Source organism: Thermobia domestica, chromosome 14 (genome assembly GCF_964235325.1).
Source record: "Thermobia domestica chromosome 14, izTheDome1.hap1.1, whole genome shotgun sequence".
Lineage (NCBI taxonomy): Eukaryota > Metazoa > Arthropoda > Insecta > Zygentoma > Lepismatidae > Thermobia > Thermobia domestica.
The window spans coordinates 63,591,389-63,608,143 of NC_137467.1; the positions used below are offsets into that span (position 1 = coordinate 63,591,389).

The 16,755-nt window shown below is 33.9% G+C and overlaps 1 long non-coding RNA gene across 1 annotated transcript; it reads left to right on the plus strand.

Moving 5' to 3' along the window:
* Positions 1-2,404: 2,404 nt before the first annotated feature.
* On the plus strand, positions 2,405-16,001 carry LOC145669705 (uncharacterized). Its single transcript, XR_014128228.1, has 5 exons — positions 2,405-3,842; positions 6,958-7,849; positions 9,505-9,571; positions 11,829-11,995; positions 14,614-16,001. It is a non-coding gene; the product is annotated as an uncharacterized LOC145669705 (long non-coding RNA).
* The last annotated feature ends 754 nt before the right edge of the window (positions 16,002-16,755 follow it).

Sequence of the window (16,755 nt, forward strand, 5' to 3'; positions counted from 1 at the left end):
TTTCGCTATCTTCAACAATTTTTTATAACTAGTTTTGTGTTGTCTGTAAATTAATTCATTCATTCCGGTAGGGTAAGGCTTCCTAGTTTTATTTAGTTGTACCTTTACCATGTTTGCTTTTAAAATTTCAGGTGTAATCCATTTTATTTTTATCTTCTTTATTTTACTAAAATTATTTTTTATTGGAAATGCTACTTCAAAACTATGTTATACAGTATCATATGTTTTCTCATATACGTCATTCACATCGGTTAGTTCATAAATATCAACCCACGCCTCCAAGCTAAGCAAATAAACAAAATAACTAATGTTATTTGAACTAAAACATCTCGTTATTATATGTGTTTCATTGGGTTTCTCTATAGTTGCAGGTGTTTGTTTTAAAATGTTTACTTTTACAATTTGTGCTTCATGATCTGAAAAACCTGTATTTATAACTTCTGATTCATAATTCATGACTAATGGATTTACTAAAATCTGGTCAATGTTAGATACTGAGTTTTTTGTTATTCTTGTAGGCAATTCAATTGGAGGATTTAAGTTGTATGTTTGAAGTAAAGATTCAAAGCTTTCATTGAGTTTTTCACTTAGAAAATTTACATTCAAATCACCTACAATAATTGGAAAGTATTTTTAACATGAAAATACGCCAAAATTTTATCCATCTTATTGATAAATATTTCAATGTTACTGTCGGGCGTCCTATACACACAAATGATACATATTTTTTGCCAAGGTATCTCTGTTATACAACATTCAAACTTTTCTTCATTAAGTTTTTCAAACATAATACATTTTTTTTATTTTCATTTCATTCTTAAAAACTCTACTTGTAGGACTCAGACTCTAAATAAACTCTACCTGTTCAGACTCTACTTGTAAATCTAACTGTTATAATAACAATAATAATAATAATAGTAATAATAATAATATTGAGAACTCGCTTCCTTTTCAAAATCTCCAAATCTGTCTAAAATCATGTCTGCATATAGCAGTCATATGTGCACTTTTCTTTTACAATGGAAGGTCCCAAAGGCCAAGAGGAATGAAGGAATTGAATCTCCAAGAGAGAACAAAAGGCTTTCTTATGATACATTCTAGGTGAAATCTCAAAGCATTTACTTTTCCCAGGTGCTTTCGTTTCTTTTTCTCGGAAAAAGAAAACTTAGCGCCTAAAAAATTACAGTATATAATATTGCAAATTTGCAAGTAATTTAATTACATTGCAATTTGTAGTAATAAAGAAATTGACATTAAAAAACATAATTGTAAAAATTAAGCTTTATTACTTCATTTATCGCATGCCTTAGGTTTCCTAACGCCTCGCTCCCTCTCTGCGGAGATTGATATCGAAAATTTAGGATATGGAATACAATTGAATCAACAATCAAAGTCTAAATGTGTTCTTCCATCTTCGTACCTAAGGATGAGGAGGAAGGTGGTGAATCCCAAGAAGCACTTTATGCCAAAAAATTGTTAAAATAAAAGTAGCTATACTTCACCCTTAAGAGAAAAATATTACTGTAATTTCTCTTTTAACACTGTTTCTGATTGCCATAAGAGATCAGCGACAGTACACACTCTTCACATAGAATAGCTATATACACTTCACAACTAAGCAAATCGGAAGATAAAATTCTTGTGATAATAAAATGGAATATTCTTTCAGATAATCATAATTCACGGTTTTTATTTCTGTCAGTGATTTTAACACAGATTTAGACCTACAAGATTAATAAAACTTAGAAATGAAAGAATTAATTCCTTTTTTCTCTCACACTAAAAGATATCTGCGTTTTGTTGAGATTGTCATTTTGAAGTATGTAAGTCCCACATCGCGGGCTAATTCGGGCTATGGGTATTTCGAGGTTATCAGTGCTGGAAAACGTAAAGTTTGTCGACTCCTAAATCTCGAGTTTGTTAAAGGAGATTTCACATTTCATGTTATTTATTTGTTACAAAAACACTTCTGATTGACTATATTCGTGGTGAATTACTGAACTTATACTCTCCGCATAAAAAAAAGCGACAGCTAATACCATTTAGCTAGGCCATCCGATATAGATATCCGATTTCCACATTCGTTTTTGGTAGAGAGACCGTCGCTCTCTCCTCCTTTTCTCTCTCCCATAATAAAATCAGCAACAACATGAGCACAGTTCTGATTTTAAAATATACATGTATTATTGTCAATATAGTGAAAGAATAAAAATGAGACGAAACGAGATTCATAAGTTGATATAGAGAGAAGCTTAAACGTATCTCAATGAAAAATTAAAACCAATAGATATTTGATAGAAATACGGAAGTGACACACAGTGAGAAAGGAGATAGAAGAAGAAGAAGGCAAAGAAGTACAGATAAAAATATTGGATTTAAACGTAATAAGAGAAGAACCTAACATTATAAAGTTCCGCTTCCAGAAATCCGACAGTAATATAGAAATAACTTTGTTTTAATTTTTTTCAGAACTCTTTGAATATGTAGAGAATGCATGAAGAACTCATTAAGTCACTTTCAAAATGAATACGAAACTGGGTAGTCAAATTAAATACTCCTTTTTCAGTGAAGCTAGTGTTCCGTGACACATCTAGGATCATGCGAAAAGTTTAACGCATACCCTATCTTACGCGTGGTTCGGTTGCAAATTCGGTAGTGTTCATTAAACGTACATATCTGAAATACATTATAATAAACCTAGTAGGTAGCGTAGATCTTACCTCCCATTCCAGTAAACTAATGCAAACTGAACAAAAAAGAAAGAACAGGAAAAAACAAAATAAACAAGAAGAAAAATTGAATGAGTATTATTTTACTGCTAAATTTTTATCAGACAGAGCCTACATTAAAAGTCCAAGTTTTGTCATAATGAAGATTTACAAATATTTGAAAGGAAAACTGGATGTTGGTTCCTGGATGATGGTTCCTTATAGACGTAGCAAATCTTCCATATTTCGCATTTTATACGCGGATAAAACGAATTGAAATATAGGATGGAAACGAATTTTGTGACAAATTAATAGAAATTAAATCTCTCTTGAAATGACCAAAAAGGAGTCCATTTTCTTGTCATTTCTAAACATTTTTCTGTCCCGAACATTCACTCGATTTCACCTATTGCAGATACAATGTTGTAATTCGCAATGATAAGTTGAACAGGTTAGAGCTGAAATGGGTCATCGTTATGACGCGGTGATTCGATTGAGACTCGATAACCCACAGAAAAAAAAAAAACTACGTATTTACTTTACATAAAGTGTGCGTTTGTGTGAGAGAGAAAGAACAATTACACGAAAAGTGGTTAGTACAGAACAATTAAAATTCTCGAATTGCCCTAGTAGCCGCCGTAGTTATTTGCCCTAAAGTGTCTGAACTAGTTGATTATTACCCACTTACAGCCTACCGATACAACGCTGACGCCAGATTATATATTTCCTTGCATCACGCTTTGTGTATATAGAGTAAAATCGACCTTGTACTTCACTCAATGCAATAAAAACCAGTGAGATAAACTTTTACTGTGTATATGATACAATGTTGTAGATTCGGTACGGGTAATTCGATAACTATTTGTGTGTTCTGATGAATGTGTCAATATGTTACTGATATCAGTATTTTAATCCCATATCTTTTAGAAGAGAGAAAGTGATGGATGAAATTAAACGGAGAACTCTGCAAGTGCTGCCAAAATTAAATGCAGTTTCATTAACGTCATTATTGGAGAAGTTGCAAGAATGTGGAGTCGAAGAGGAGGAGGATTTGAAATATATGGAGGAGCGTGATCTTCTCAGTTTTAAAACCAATATAGGCAAGAAAACTGTTGGAGAGCTGGAAAGAAGGAGGTAAGTTAGTGATTAAACACTTTATCATGATAACATTAGGGACCTTCAAAAATAGTAGATAATCATAGTTTTGGATATTTTAGACACCCTGTCCTAAAAGTAGCATTTTGTAATTAAAGGTAGCTACTCAATCATTAAATCCCTTCCCAAACGTAATGAAAAATCACGTTTTTCAAATATTGTAATTTTTGGGAGGTTTTCTGAAAAACTGCGTTTTCTAACATACTGTTCTTCACTCGGACGCTAGAAATAGAATAAGGTGTGTGAAAATGTAATAATTTGGTGAGAAGCTGTAGTCAGGTTCCATTGACAGAGTGATGGGTTTAGTTATTTGCAGTGTAGTGTGAAATACTGCGATAGACTTCACTTTTTACGACGAATCAATTGAGGTGTATATCATGTATGTCGGACAAGGGTGTCTGTAATCCAGACATTTCCGGAAGTGACTGGAATGGAAGCCACTTTTACAAGCCAATCCAATAATATATATGAACACTCATATTTGTTAACATTTTCATAGCTATTCACAAAAGCTGCATTTGTGTTCGGATACTTATTCCAGATAATAGTCCGTATATGTCCGAAAGTGAAGTGGCTCGTGATTAATTCGGACACTATTGTCCGGACTTGGTAATCCAGAAATAACCGAAGTGACTGCTTTAGATTCTACTTTTGAAAGCCAATCCAATAATGTATAAAAATTCATCTTTGATAACATTTTTGTAGCTAAACCCAAAAAGTGCTCTCTTCTCCGGATTGAAACTTAGTCCGGACATGTTCGGCACTAAGCGCGATAGATTTTACTCTTCACGATCCATCCGTTGGTGTATATATATATATATATATATATATATATATATATATATATATATATATATATGTCAAATAACCCTAAAAGTAATCAAGACATTGTTGTTCCAAAGTTACTGCTGTGGATTGCACTATTCAAGGCTAATCTCATAATATAGCAATAATAAGCCATATTTAATAGCATTTTCATTGCTAAACCCAAAATTTGTACCCGTAATTGGAAATGTCGTGAAGTTTTCACAACCTATCTCTCTTAACTAGTATTTACAGTTGTCGTTTGCTTTTCTATATACTTTCATAAGTTAAGTAACTATCTAGCATGTTTTATTATTTTACAGTAACTAAGACGATTTTCCATAATATGTACCACTGGTTGTATAATGTCTTCCTTTCTTATCATGTAAGTCATAACGAGACCAAAGGTACATGAATATCACCATTATTTTTCATGTAAATCATTGGCAATGATAGCAGAGGAAAGGGGTCTTTCTTTACTTTTAGCTATCAGTTTAACTTTATTTATTTATATACGTTACGTCCTTGCAGATTGTGAAATGTCATGTAAGACACGAGGTATTCACAAGTTTTTTCGACAATTTATTTCCAATTTCCTTGGTGGTCGGCAGTTTCGGGTAAGGGGAGACGAGGTAGGAATTTTTAGTGTAATGAAGATCCATACAACCCCTCACGACGCTCCGGGGTGAAAATTGAACACGGCGACTATGATCGTACTCATCCTGGCCAGATAATTTACTCCCCTCCTACTCGCGACAGAAACGTTTACCCACGATGCGGTTTGCCCTGTTTAACGCAGAATCAAAACGCATGTTAGTTTTTAAAACAAAAAAAAAAAAAAAAAAAAAAAAAGAAAGAAAGAAAGGAAGGAAGAAAATGTGATTCGTCTTCATTTAAGGAAATGTTCACAAACCGTGGATCGGATAATCGATTTTTTTAGGTAGATTCTGAAAAAGTTCCGATTCTGAAATGTGTTTAATTAAGAACAATATTTTGCTCAAGATTTTAATGTCAGAGTGGCCTCAAATCGCACTTTTGAGAAGCTAATTTTCAAAACTTTTCCGTGGGAGGACCCCGGGTCGAACACTACCAAATTGAAATTCTGAGTAAATATCCATATGTGTAACAAATAAATGTGTTTAGGGGTAATGCACCATTTACATTGAGGGGGAGAGGGACGATTTTTAAAGAGCGACTAATAAATTCACACTTTACTAAAATTTTACATAATCTGCTTTTGAATGTACGGGAAATTTTGCTCCCCAAGGTTGTTGGACACACTGATTTTTTTTTTTTTTTTTGTGATACTGGGATTTTGGTAAAAGCTATACTCGAAATATATGACTAAATTCCTAAACTCAATATCTGTTGATACCCTGAAGAATTGCCTTTTAAAAATAAAAAAAATTCTGAAAACCCTGTATGTTTTTTTCGATTTGTACCCAAATTTCGGTGGGCACAACAGAATACTTCCAAAAAGATTACCCTATGAATTTTGTCCAAATCGGTTGAGTACGGGCGGAGATATAGGCCGGGTAACACAAAAATTGACTTTGAAAAGATACAAAAATATTTGAAATCCCATGTATACATTTTCTATACAGTTTAAAAATAGGCGGGACTAAACTAAGTATCATTAGAAGCCTACCCACAAAATTTGGAATGTCGGTTGAATAAATTTCGAATTTACAGAAATATCCGTTTCGAAACCTACCTGCGCCTGTAATTCTTGACGAAAGTAATTGTTTCGATATATATTTAATTTGCGAACAGATAGGTACCCACACTCAGGTTTTTTCGAAAGAAAATTTGACTTCACACCCAACTAGGTGAACCCTGTCTTGATATCTTCATTTATTAACACGTTATGCCTAAAAGAAAAAAAAAAGGTTTCGAATTTTGTTCTTTGAACACACGGCCCTTTCCCATCGATATATATTGGGGATGGGACTGATATTCTGGGAATATGTAACTTACATAGTACCTAATCACTGGAGCACAGGACCAAAGCAATCCGGGATGGGGATTGATTTTGCATCAATCTCTTTTTTCGCGTCACTCCTTTCCTTCCTCATCTTCACCCATGAGATGCCAGCAATTCTGGAAACTAGTCACTCCCTCATGCGAATGCGCATTTCCTGGTATATTTTTAGTGCAGTAACGTTAAGTGTATAAAACCCGATGTCTAGTTTACATACATGCATAAAAGTATCATTTGAGTTATTCTCGTGCATTGGAATGATTATTGTTGTCATGTTGCTGACATGATTTTTGTTACGGGTATTTTCAGGACAAGCGAAAACACAAGAAGTACCGCCTACGACCCGGGAAGAGAACAATGGGTCCATACTTAATGAACAGGTTAAACGAACATCAGTTTCAAACGTAGATCCTGACTGGGCAAGTAAATTTGAAATACCGTGGCAAGCAATGCCACCTGGATTATTAAATAGTTTGAAACGAAGTGAGAGACCTAATCCAAAATTTAGAAGGGAAATGGTTAGTGTAGTTGTGAATCATATTTACAGAATATGTAAAAGACCTCAGAAACGGCATACCAACGTCATAGCCCGAAAAATTGTACAAAAATATCCTGAGTCATTCGAAGATAGAATTCAAGGCATAATTGTTGGAAGCGGATGGAGTTCTCTTCAGCTGCAACTAACCGCACAGTCAGAAAATTTGAACAGGACCATTGATCCTGTAAGAACAACTGCAGATACAGAGGTGCGGAATAAAGCATCACGGCAGATTTCAAGAGATTCTTAAGGGTGTGTAAACTGGCAGCCCCAAAAACCAGATGATAATGATATGGAAGGTAAGATATATTATTAACAAAGAGTATTGATAAATTCGGGAGCATCCGTACCAGACATTGTGTCGAAATTTCCATCCCTTCTGCAAGTTAATGAACTGTTAACTCATGTAGAGAAACTGAATTCCTTCAACATAACGGATGCATTAGAGAATGCTTTTTGCAACAAGGGTCCACGGATCTTTACATTTTTGAGAGACCAAATGTTGAACGGGTTCGGAAAGCAATAAGTGAAATATACAATTACGCTGAAAGTACTGCTGATGACCATGCACAAGGTTTGGATGTAAAGAGAGATCCAGGAGCAATAGTTCATATGCTGGAAACCTATTTTGGTGAAAGCGGAATTCTTTTTAAATTCGTTGAGGTAAGCATCTTTCCTATATATATATATATATATATATATATATATATATATATATATATATATATATATATATATATATATATATATATATATATTCGTTTTAAGATTTTTTTGTGTGTGAAGAGAACATAAATGACAACGAGTGTGTTTTAGGCTATATAGTGATATGTAATCATTATTTATTGTTCATTATCTAGTACAGTTTTTGTACTGACCTGAAAAAGTCAGAAACTTTAGCACTAAAAAGAAAAAAAAAAAACTTGAAACTTCACAGAAAACTTCAAAAACTTCGGATTCTCAGGGAATTTTTATTTTACAATTTTTGTTTTTATAATGCATTTTAAACCTTTATTTTGACACAGTAAGTACGTATCATGTAATAACGCCATCTTAAAGAAGTATAGCGACTTGTCGATCATCTTCACTTTTCGGTTTTTAAAAGCGCCTTTCAGAACAGGGTTTTCAATGACAGAATTCATGCAATTGATTTCGGTATTCGGGTCATTAGAATGCTCTAGCCTGTATTAAGACAATAGCAGAGTTTGAGAAGTCTGAGGATATCATTACGACGAGTTACGACTAAAGTTTCAGAACTCTTATGAATCTGTAACTTTTTACTACCAGAACATCGGTTACTTACAAAAATGTCATGCGTTTCACATAAATATTGTAAGCCTTGTTCGGAAACTAGAGCACTTGTTTCCACTCTTATTATTATTGCAACACTGAGAACAATGCTCATATTAGTCAGCTATCAAATGAGGACTCAATTATTAACCACAATTCAAATTAAGAGTCAATTATTCACTTGTGAATATAAACATATTTAAGGCAAATTGACAGAAAAATTGATTGCGTCACTCTCAACTCTGACTTCGATGATTTGAGAGAGATAATTATGAATATGTCGAAAAGAAATTCTTCATTTAAATACAGACTCTGTCGGTAAGAATTTGTACCCATATTTGGACAAGATTTTAAGATCCGTTGAAAAAGTTTGCGGCGGCGCGGGGGAGGGGAGGTAGTGTGTGTTTGTATGTTTTAAAAATTGGAAGTTTGCTTAAAGTAATCTAGAAAATCTGAAAAATCAGGGAATATATTACAGCCAAACTAAAAGGAACCCTGCATTAGTAGTAGATTTAACGTATGCCCCTTTTGCAAAACATTTACATGAGTACGTTTGATTATATAATTCAGTACGTTTTAGACTTTATTACATTGTTATTTTTGTCATTTATATTAATTTAATTTTTGATCTAGTTGAATAGGTTCGCTTGATATAACTACTAAAACAATCAATTGTACTACATTTGTAATTCAAACTCGTTATTTGATGGCTAAATTATAACATGTAAAACCAAATGCCGTTGCAAAACTACAAGCATTACAAACGCCACATATTAATTTTTATCAGTTTTTTTTATTCATATTCAACGGTTGAGTTTGTTTCAATTGATGCCTTATATCTTCAGAAAGAACTTGTCCAGCTTCTTTTTTCTAATCATTGTGCGATTTGCCAATCAACATAATTTGTTCGTAATAATATTTCAGTTACTTCCGCATATAATATCATATAAGATATACTTGCTCAACAGTTGAGTTTCGGGCCATTATTTTCAAGTGATTATTATTATTATTATTATTATTATTTTCAGGAGACAACGTTACCGGAGGAAGTGACCACCAGGATTTTAACCCGAACACCCTGCATTGTTGTATGTGGTATGTATTCTTTTCGAAAGTAAAATTTGATGGAAAAGAGTAGATCGCTGGCCCTCAATAGGAGCACAAGAGTAAATCATGTATAGCATCTATAAGTGTTATCTTTATTCTCAAATTAACTAAAGTGAAATAAGTAATCTTTAACGTAGTTACGTCACGGGACCTATAACCCTTGTACTTTAATGCATGCCATCGACCTAGAACTTTCCCGAATTTTGATTTACTAGTATATAGAAAAGTATGGTTAAGTAAACACATTCTACAATTAGCGTCCTATACAAACAGAACTGGTTATCCTAATATTTTGGGCAGATCTGCTCCCTCAACGTAGGGAACGGTTAGATAACGCTTCGTCAAATTATACGTGCACACACAGTATCTAATACAATTTAGATAATTTACAATGACTCGGGGTTTTCAGTGGCCACAGTAATTATATTTTCTTATAGAAAAAATTGAAAAGCAATATGTCAAATTTTCAAATTTTAATCAAGAGATTGAGATACAGGTTTCTTCCATATACGTTTTCAGTCTTAGTTATAAATTATTTTAGCCCTTTTTATACACATGGAAGTAGTTAGACTACTCTATTATAGCTTAATTCTTCTCCAAATTTGAAAAATAAATGTCTGTGATACCGATAGCTGTGTGCTACAAATTGCCTAAATGATATTAGAGATAAGAAACAATAGCTAGTTGGTGTTATACGAAAAGGAAGTTGCTTGTGAAAGTCTGCTTTAAAGAGACACGTTTTAGTTAGTGTATTGAACGTTCAATAATGTTTTCTATATCATCAAATTATGTTTTAACAATAGTGAACTGAGCAGGGTGTCTACTGATACTTAAAATATTGGAAATTGACTGGGTATCGATACTGGAAGTACTAAAATATATTGGAAGTTATTGCGTAATATTGGAGAAATGTAAAAAAATCCTTCAACAAAGGAGCTCCATCATCTGGACGCAGGTATATATATATATATATATATATATATATATATATATATATATATATATATATATATATATATTCTGACCAACCACGGCCAAGCTAGTTAGTTCGATAAAAAAAGTGAATAGTGTTCATAAAGCCTGGATTTCGGCTTCAGTTTCTTTTTTTCTTTCCTTCCTTTATTTTTATTTATTTATTTATTTTTGTTTTAATCCTCCAGTTTTTGTACATTCTTTTATTATAACATTAAAGAATACTGCTATCAAAAGGAGTTTACAGATTATGAAATAAGACAGCATATTTTCGTGTGGCATTCAGTTCACCACGGTAGGCTTGCAAATGAACTGTAATATGGTGATAAACTATAATATGGTCGGGTCGGCCCCCCTAACTTCTACCGCCCCCCTTACATTTTTGGGCTGGGTACCGGCCTGATGGTAGGTTTATACTGGAATTCTTTCCTAGCAGGACACTGGAAATATCTAAGTTAACTCCAGTAAACAGTCTGTGAAGCTGTCTACCTCTCACTTTTCTCTTGTAATATGTTTTGGTTAAACGGGTCTCATATCGGAGGTACGATTCCCTCGTTCATCATAGACCAGAAAAGGAAAAGCAAGTGAAGCGGCTTGGGACCATTTCGGTATTTGCATAGTGTCAATAAAAAAGGGGAAATTTACTCCTAATTTCTTGTAATTGAACTTTTGGAGAGAGTATAGCCATCGTCAATCAAAACCGGTATCCTTCGCATCAAAAGCAAGTGAAGTAGAACTTACACTACGCAGGTCCACCTGATAGTCACCACTAAAAGTGATATATAGAATGTAGGAAACTGTAGGATCTAGGACAGTTTAAACAGCGAGATTTAGTAATATTAATGTGCAGTACTTTTTTATTTCAAGAAAAACATCGGTTTCCGTATGATAAAGAACTACTACTTCACACAACAACAGAAATATAATATTTAAGAACGAAATGATTTCCTATAAATTGGAGGGTTGTGAGCTTAGCTTGTGAAATATATTGGTATTTTCTCGTTGCTTTTGCTGCTTCCTTTTTGGGTTTTTACATAAACGTGTTTGGAATGAAGTTCATTCTTAGTTAAATTTTACGGAAGTCGTTAGTAAAGAATGTAATTCAATGTTTTCTTTTTCTCTATGAAGCAGCAGTTAGGTTGTCAGACTACGGATTCGTTACATAGTGTATATTTGTCCTGTATGTTAAGTTTCAAAACATCTACTTTTCTTTTTTCTTTCTTGTTGTTGTCAATGCCCTTATCTAAACTCCTTCATTTCATTCTCTTTTCAGGATCCTCACTCATGAGCTGCACCAGGTTCATGTTGTCTATAGACATGATAATTTGCCTGGATCGAGTCTGTGATTCTTTATCTGCATTAGCAATTCTGTTTGCTTCTTTCTGTGTTTAACATAGAATATCCAGTTGAAGCGGCTGCAACGTTGGAATTTATGCAAAGGTAAAATTACTTACCATAATTTCAAGTTCTATGTAATCACTGAAGTTGGGATTGATATGCACGTAACTATGCACTAAAAATCGCAAGAATATGCCCTAAAATGTGCAATAAAAAAGTAAATATGCACTGAGAGATTTATACTAAGCAATCAGGAGAATACCATGTTAAAAAAAATCGCTGCGTTCTGCTTCCTCCTTCCGCGCCAAAAACACAAAAAATTGCTCAAAACTTTTAATATTTAGAAAAGTGAGCGTTTTAAAAGAAAACAGTAAGGAGCCAAATATTGGAGTATAAACAATTTCCTGTAAGAAAGTTAATTAGCAAAAGATTCGAATCACCTCATACCAAATTACGGAGTTTTCCCCGTAAGTGCGATTAAAAAATACGAAGACAAAATTAAGGTAGGGCAGACAATTTTCTACGTTAAAAGTTACTAAGCAAAACATTTGAACTAACCCAGACAGAGCTATACTGTTTTTCCCGAATGAATCAAGCCTTTTGGCACAGGGTGCCAGTAGTAGTGCTATGCTTTCCTCAATACACTAAGATAAATTTGTGTTATTCGAACTGCAAGAAGAACGGAAATATACAAAAAATAACCAGGAGAGTACTGCCAAAGTATTGCCAATCCGTCCTTCTTCCTTACGAAGGAAGGACAAAAACGAAACTTTTGTTCCAACAATTGGAACAAACAAATGTTAAATATTAAATGTTAAAAGTAAATGTTAAATAAACCGTGCGCTTTAGGGGGAAAATACAGAGAGAGAAATTAAAATACAGACAATTTTGTATGTCAAAAAGTAATATCCACACACTCCATCAACTAGACCGAGCTGCGAAAGTGAAGGCCTTATTCATTTGAGGGGAAGGGGAATGAAACGAAGACACACAACGCAGCGACATTTTGACAGATTATTCTTCTGAACATTTTGTACTATAGTGTACATTTTAGAAAAACAAATTTTTCTTGCAATTAGAATTATACAAAGGAATTAAACGTTACCAAAAAAAAAAAAATAAATAAATAAATAAATAAAAACGACCTACTACTGCCTTCGTCCTGCGCCAAAAAGCTTGAAGATCTCCGTAACTCTACTCGGATTCGTCCAAATGTTTAGCTAAACTTTTGTTACAGGTAGTTGTCTGCACTCTAATTTTTGTCTCCATAATATTTTCTTAAACGACCTGGTTTCCTAAATATTGATCTTTTGCTCCAACTTTGGTATATTTTTGGCCAATGGAGGAGATGGAACGTGGCGAAATTTTGATGTTAGTCTCCTTATATATATTTAAAAAAAACTTGCAATTTGCACACTATAAAGAGAATAAAAGTTACAGTATATCTTATCTACAAGAAAACACAGCGACGTGCTATGGCCCCCTCTACGAAATTGCGCAGTCGGAAAAGCTTCCGTAACTCATTCCTGGCATGTCCACGTGTTTTGCAAAGTAAATTTTTCTTATAGGAAATTTTCTGTACTTTAATATTTGTCCTCTTAATTTATTTCCTAAATGCACTGTTTTTTAGATATTGATTTTTATTTTGGCGTCAATTTTCGTGTTTTTGGAGCGGAAGGAGAGGAAGAACACAGCGACATTTTGATACCCTTTCTTCTGACTTACCATACATTTCCAAAAATACTTTTCTTTCAAGTTATTTGGGTTTGACCTACTTTTACGCTGGTAGAAGTTTAAATTATATTTTTAAATGCGAGAACCCTACACTCAAATTTGAGAGAAGGTAGTTTTTCTCTAGTTATCTCATTAGTTCCAACCCTGGCGTTACAATGAAGTAGAAAAATATGCTAATGTGGAATCGGGAATCCATTAAAAAAAAAAGTTTTACTTTCCTTTCCTCCTCTCCAATAAAAATAGTCAATGAAACATGTTGTCTCAATTCCGTGAATTTGTTAGAGGGCTAGGACCGGGCAATATTTGCCACCCAAATTAACAGGTACGGTAGTAGGAAAATTAATAGTTATCTTCTTATCCCTCCCCAATTTACTTATTAAACGCAGACTACAAAACACTTTTTCTCTGTTAGTCGATATGCTTCTATAGCCAACAATGATGTAAATACAACACAACTATTTTCTTAACTGCCTGCTTGAAGTCAGTGATTTATGTGCGTCGGTGAAAACAGAGAGCGAAAAGAAGATTAATTTTAGATTAAATGAAACTCATTCTTTATTTATAGTAAAAGAATCATTCTCTTTGAACATTACATCTAGTTGAGCCCCGACCATAAAATTGCACTGTGAGCTTCACTTACAACCTAAAGGTTGCAATAAATATGAAATAAGGAGCTGTAGTCCGAGAAAAAGAAAAAAAAAAAGCTTCTTGGAGCGAAGATTACAAGCTGAATGAAGCAAATGCTGTAATATGAAATGCAAGGCCGTAAGCCAAGTAAACAAGGGGTTCTGAGTATTTTTGAAATCACGGTATTCGTGAAAGTAATACATTTCAAGATATTTTGAAAAAGAGGAAGGAGAAGATGAAACATGAAGAACGTCCTGCCTGTGATGATTTCACATGGAATGCCCTCTTTATGTGTTTCTATATGTATTAATTTCGTGCATGGCTGTAATTCCGTTCTTTTCTTTCGTTTTGTTTTTCAGATGCTTCGTGGGAATCAATCCAGATCGCTCGAAAGTTCAGCGATGCAAACACAAGAAGCTGATGGATGTATCCCCCAAAGTCCTTACATTAATCAATGAGTTAGCTAACTACGAGTGGTTGTGACAATGATAATGTTAAAATACCTAAAAAAGAATTTTTTTTAAAGAAAAGTACTTTGTAGTTTACTTATTACAGCATTACATAAATTGTATTGCATCAACTGTAATTTATCATGGGACAAAAATAAAAGCACAGTGTTACTACGTTTTCTGGATAAATGAATTTTTAAATTTGAAAAATATTTCTGTAAATGTTTTTATGTTTAATTTTGTTCTGAGTACCTATTCTGCATATTTGAGCGTCTAATATGCAAAAGTTCACTTTTCTGATTTTTTTTCGCATTGATGCCACCATTACATAATTATGCAAACATGTCCTTATTAATTTGGAATAACGGATACTGGATACTCAGTATGAGTTGCGAGAAGTCATATGGTATTTGTTTTGTGTACTTCTGTCCATTTTCAGCAATGTTGTCTAATGCCTGCTTGGCTATCTAAAACTGTAATAATCGGACTAATCTAATGAATCGCTGATTACAATATTTGAGGTTTATTAGTCTACTGGTACTCATAGGAAAAAGAAATGCAATAGAAGTAGTCTTAACACTGCAACAGAGTAGCGAAGTTTTCAGTTGAATATCATTAATGAATAACTGGAGAGAAGATTCAGAACTGGGTGTTTTGCAGGCATGCAAAAGTAAGTTTATTATAAGAACTCATAACGTTTGAAATTTTAAAATTCTTTTTTATTATTAGTTATTTTATTTTGTCAGGCAGTTAATAATTTTGTTCGAGCTTTAAACAGAATGTATCCTTGGTTACCCAGGTGAATGTTGGGTTGGTCTCGTAACACTCAGATTTCCAAGCTCTTGTAACAAAAATCCAGCCCACAGACGTGTGACATACTTCAGTATATAATATTAGGTAGGTGCAGTGTAATAAATCGTTAATATATACAAGGAAAAAGCGAAAACAGGGAAGAAAAGAGAAGAATTAACTAAAGTTCATGTATCTAATGATACAGAGTTCTCACGGACTACCTGCAAACCTTGGAAAGTCTGGAAATTTATCTTACTCGTTAAAAGTCTACGAAAGGTCAGAGCATTTTATACAGAAAAAGAAGCCAAGAATTCTGGCTAAGTACTTTTTTAAAACCTTTTTTTAGAAGTGTACTGGGTAGTTCTTTTTGTGTCACTCTAGTTTATTAAATAAATGTTTTGCAAAACTTCCTCCGTGTATATAGTCACATATACATGCATAGAAGATGAGATGATCTCTGATTGAGAAAAATATATTTTTTATAATCCTCCTATAGTGAAAATTCGTAAATTGTGATCTGGAAAAGTAAAAGAATTGGTTCTCATTAAAAAAAAAAGTGGTAACCCTATAAGAGATTTTACTATAGTGTGCATGTACCATGGTATCCGTAAAAGAACAGACTCTAGTAATACTGAAGGAAATGAAATGAAATTTTGAGTTTTACGTCCCGCGGGTATGCCGGCTAGGCTAAAGGAGACGGTGATGATGAGAACTGAGTGAAGTGGTGGAATGAAGAAAGGGGGAGGGAACGGGAGAACCCCGAGGAAACCCACGCACACGAGTTTGTCCACCAGAAAGATCACATGGCGCGAGGTGGGATCGAACCAGGGACTCTATGCACCAGAGGTGAACACTATCACTGAGCCACCGCAGCCCCTGGTAATACTGAAGATATCATCCGGTTTTTATATAATGTGGATGAGGGAAACCCAGGAAAAATCTTTGTTACTCTAGAAAACATCACTAAGATCCGGGAATCAAATCCGGTCGCAATATAGATTCATTGTACTGTACACGGCCGCCCTTACTGGAACAGTGTGCGCTCTAGTTGGATCCATCAAGCAAAAATTATTGCTAGCCAGTGTGTGTACTGATACAGTTTCCAGCAATTCCATGAAAATTGGGTCAGTACACATTGACCAGCAAGAATTCTTACTGGATCTAGTAAGAGCGCATGCTGGATCAGCAAGAAAAAAAAAATCGGTGCGATAATTACCGCAAATCTTGTACGGTAATAACACACCCGTGCGTTTTTTTTTA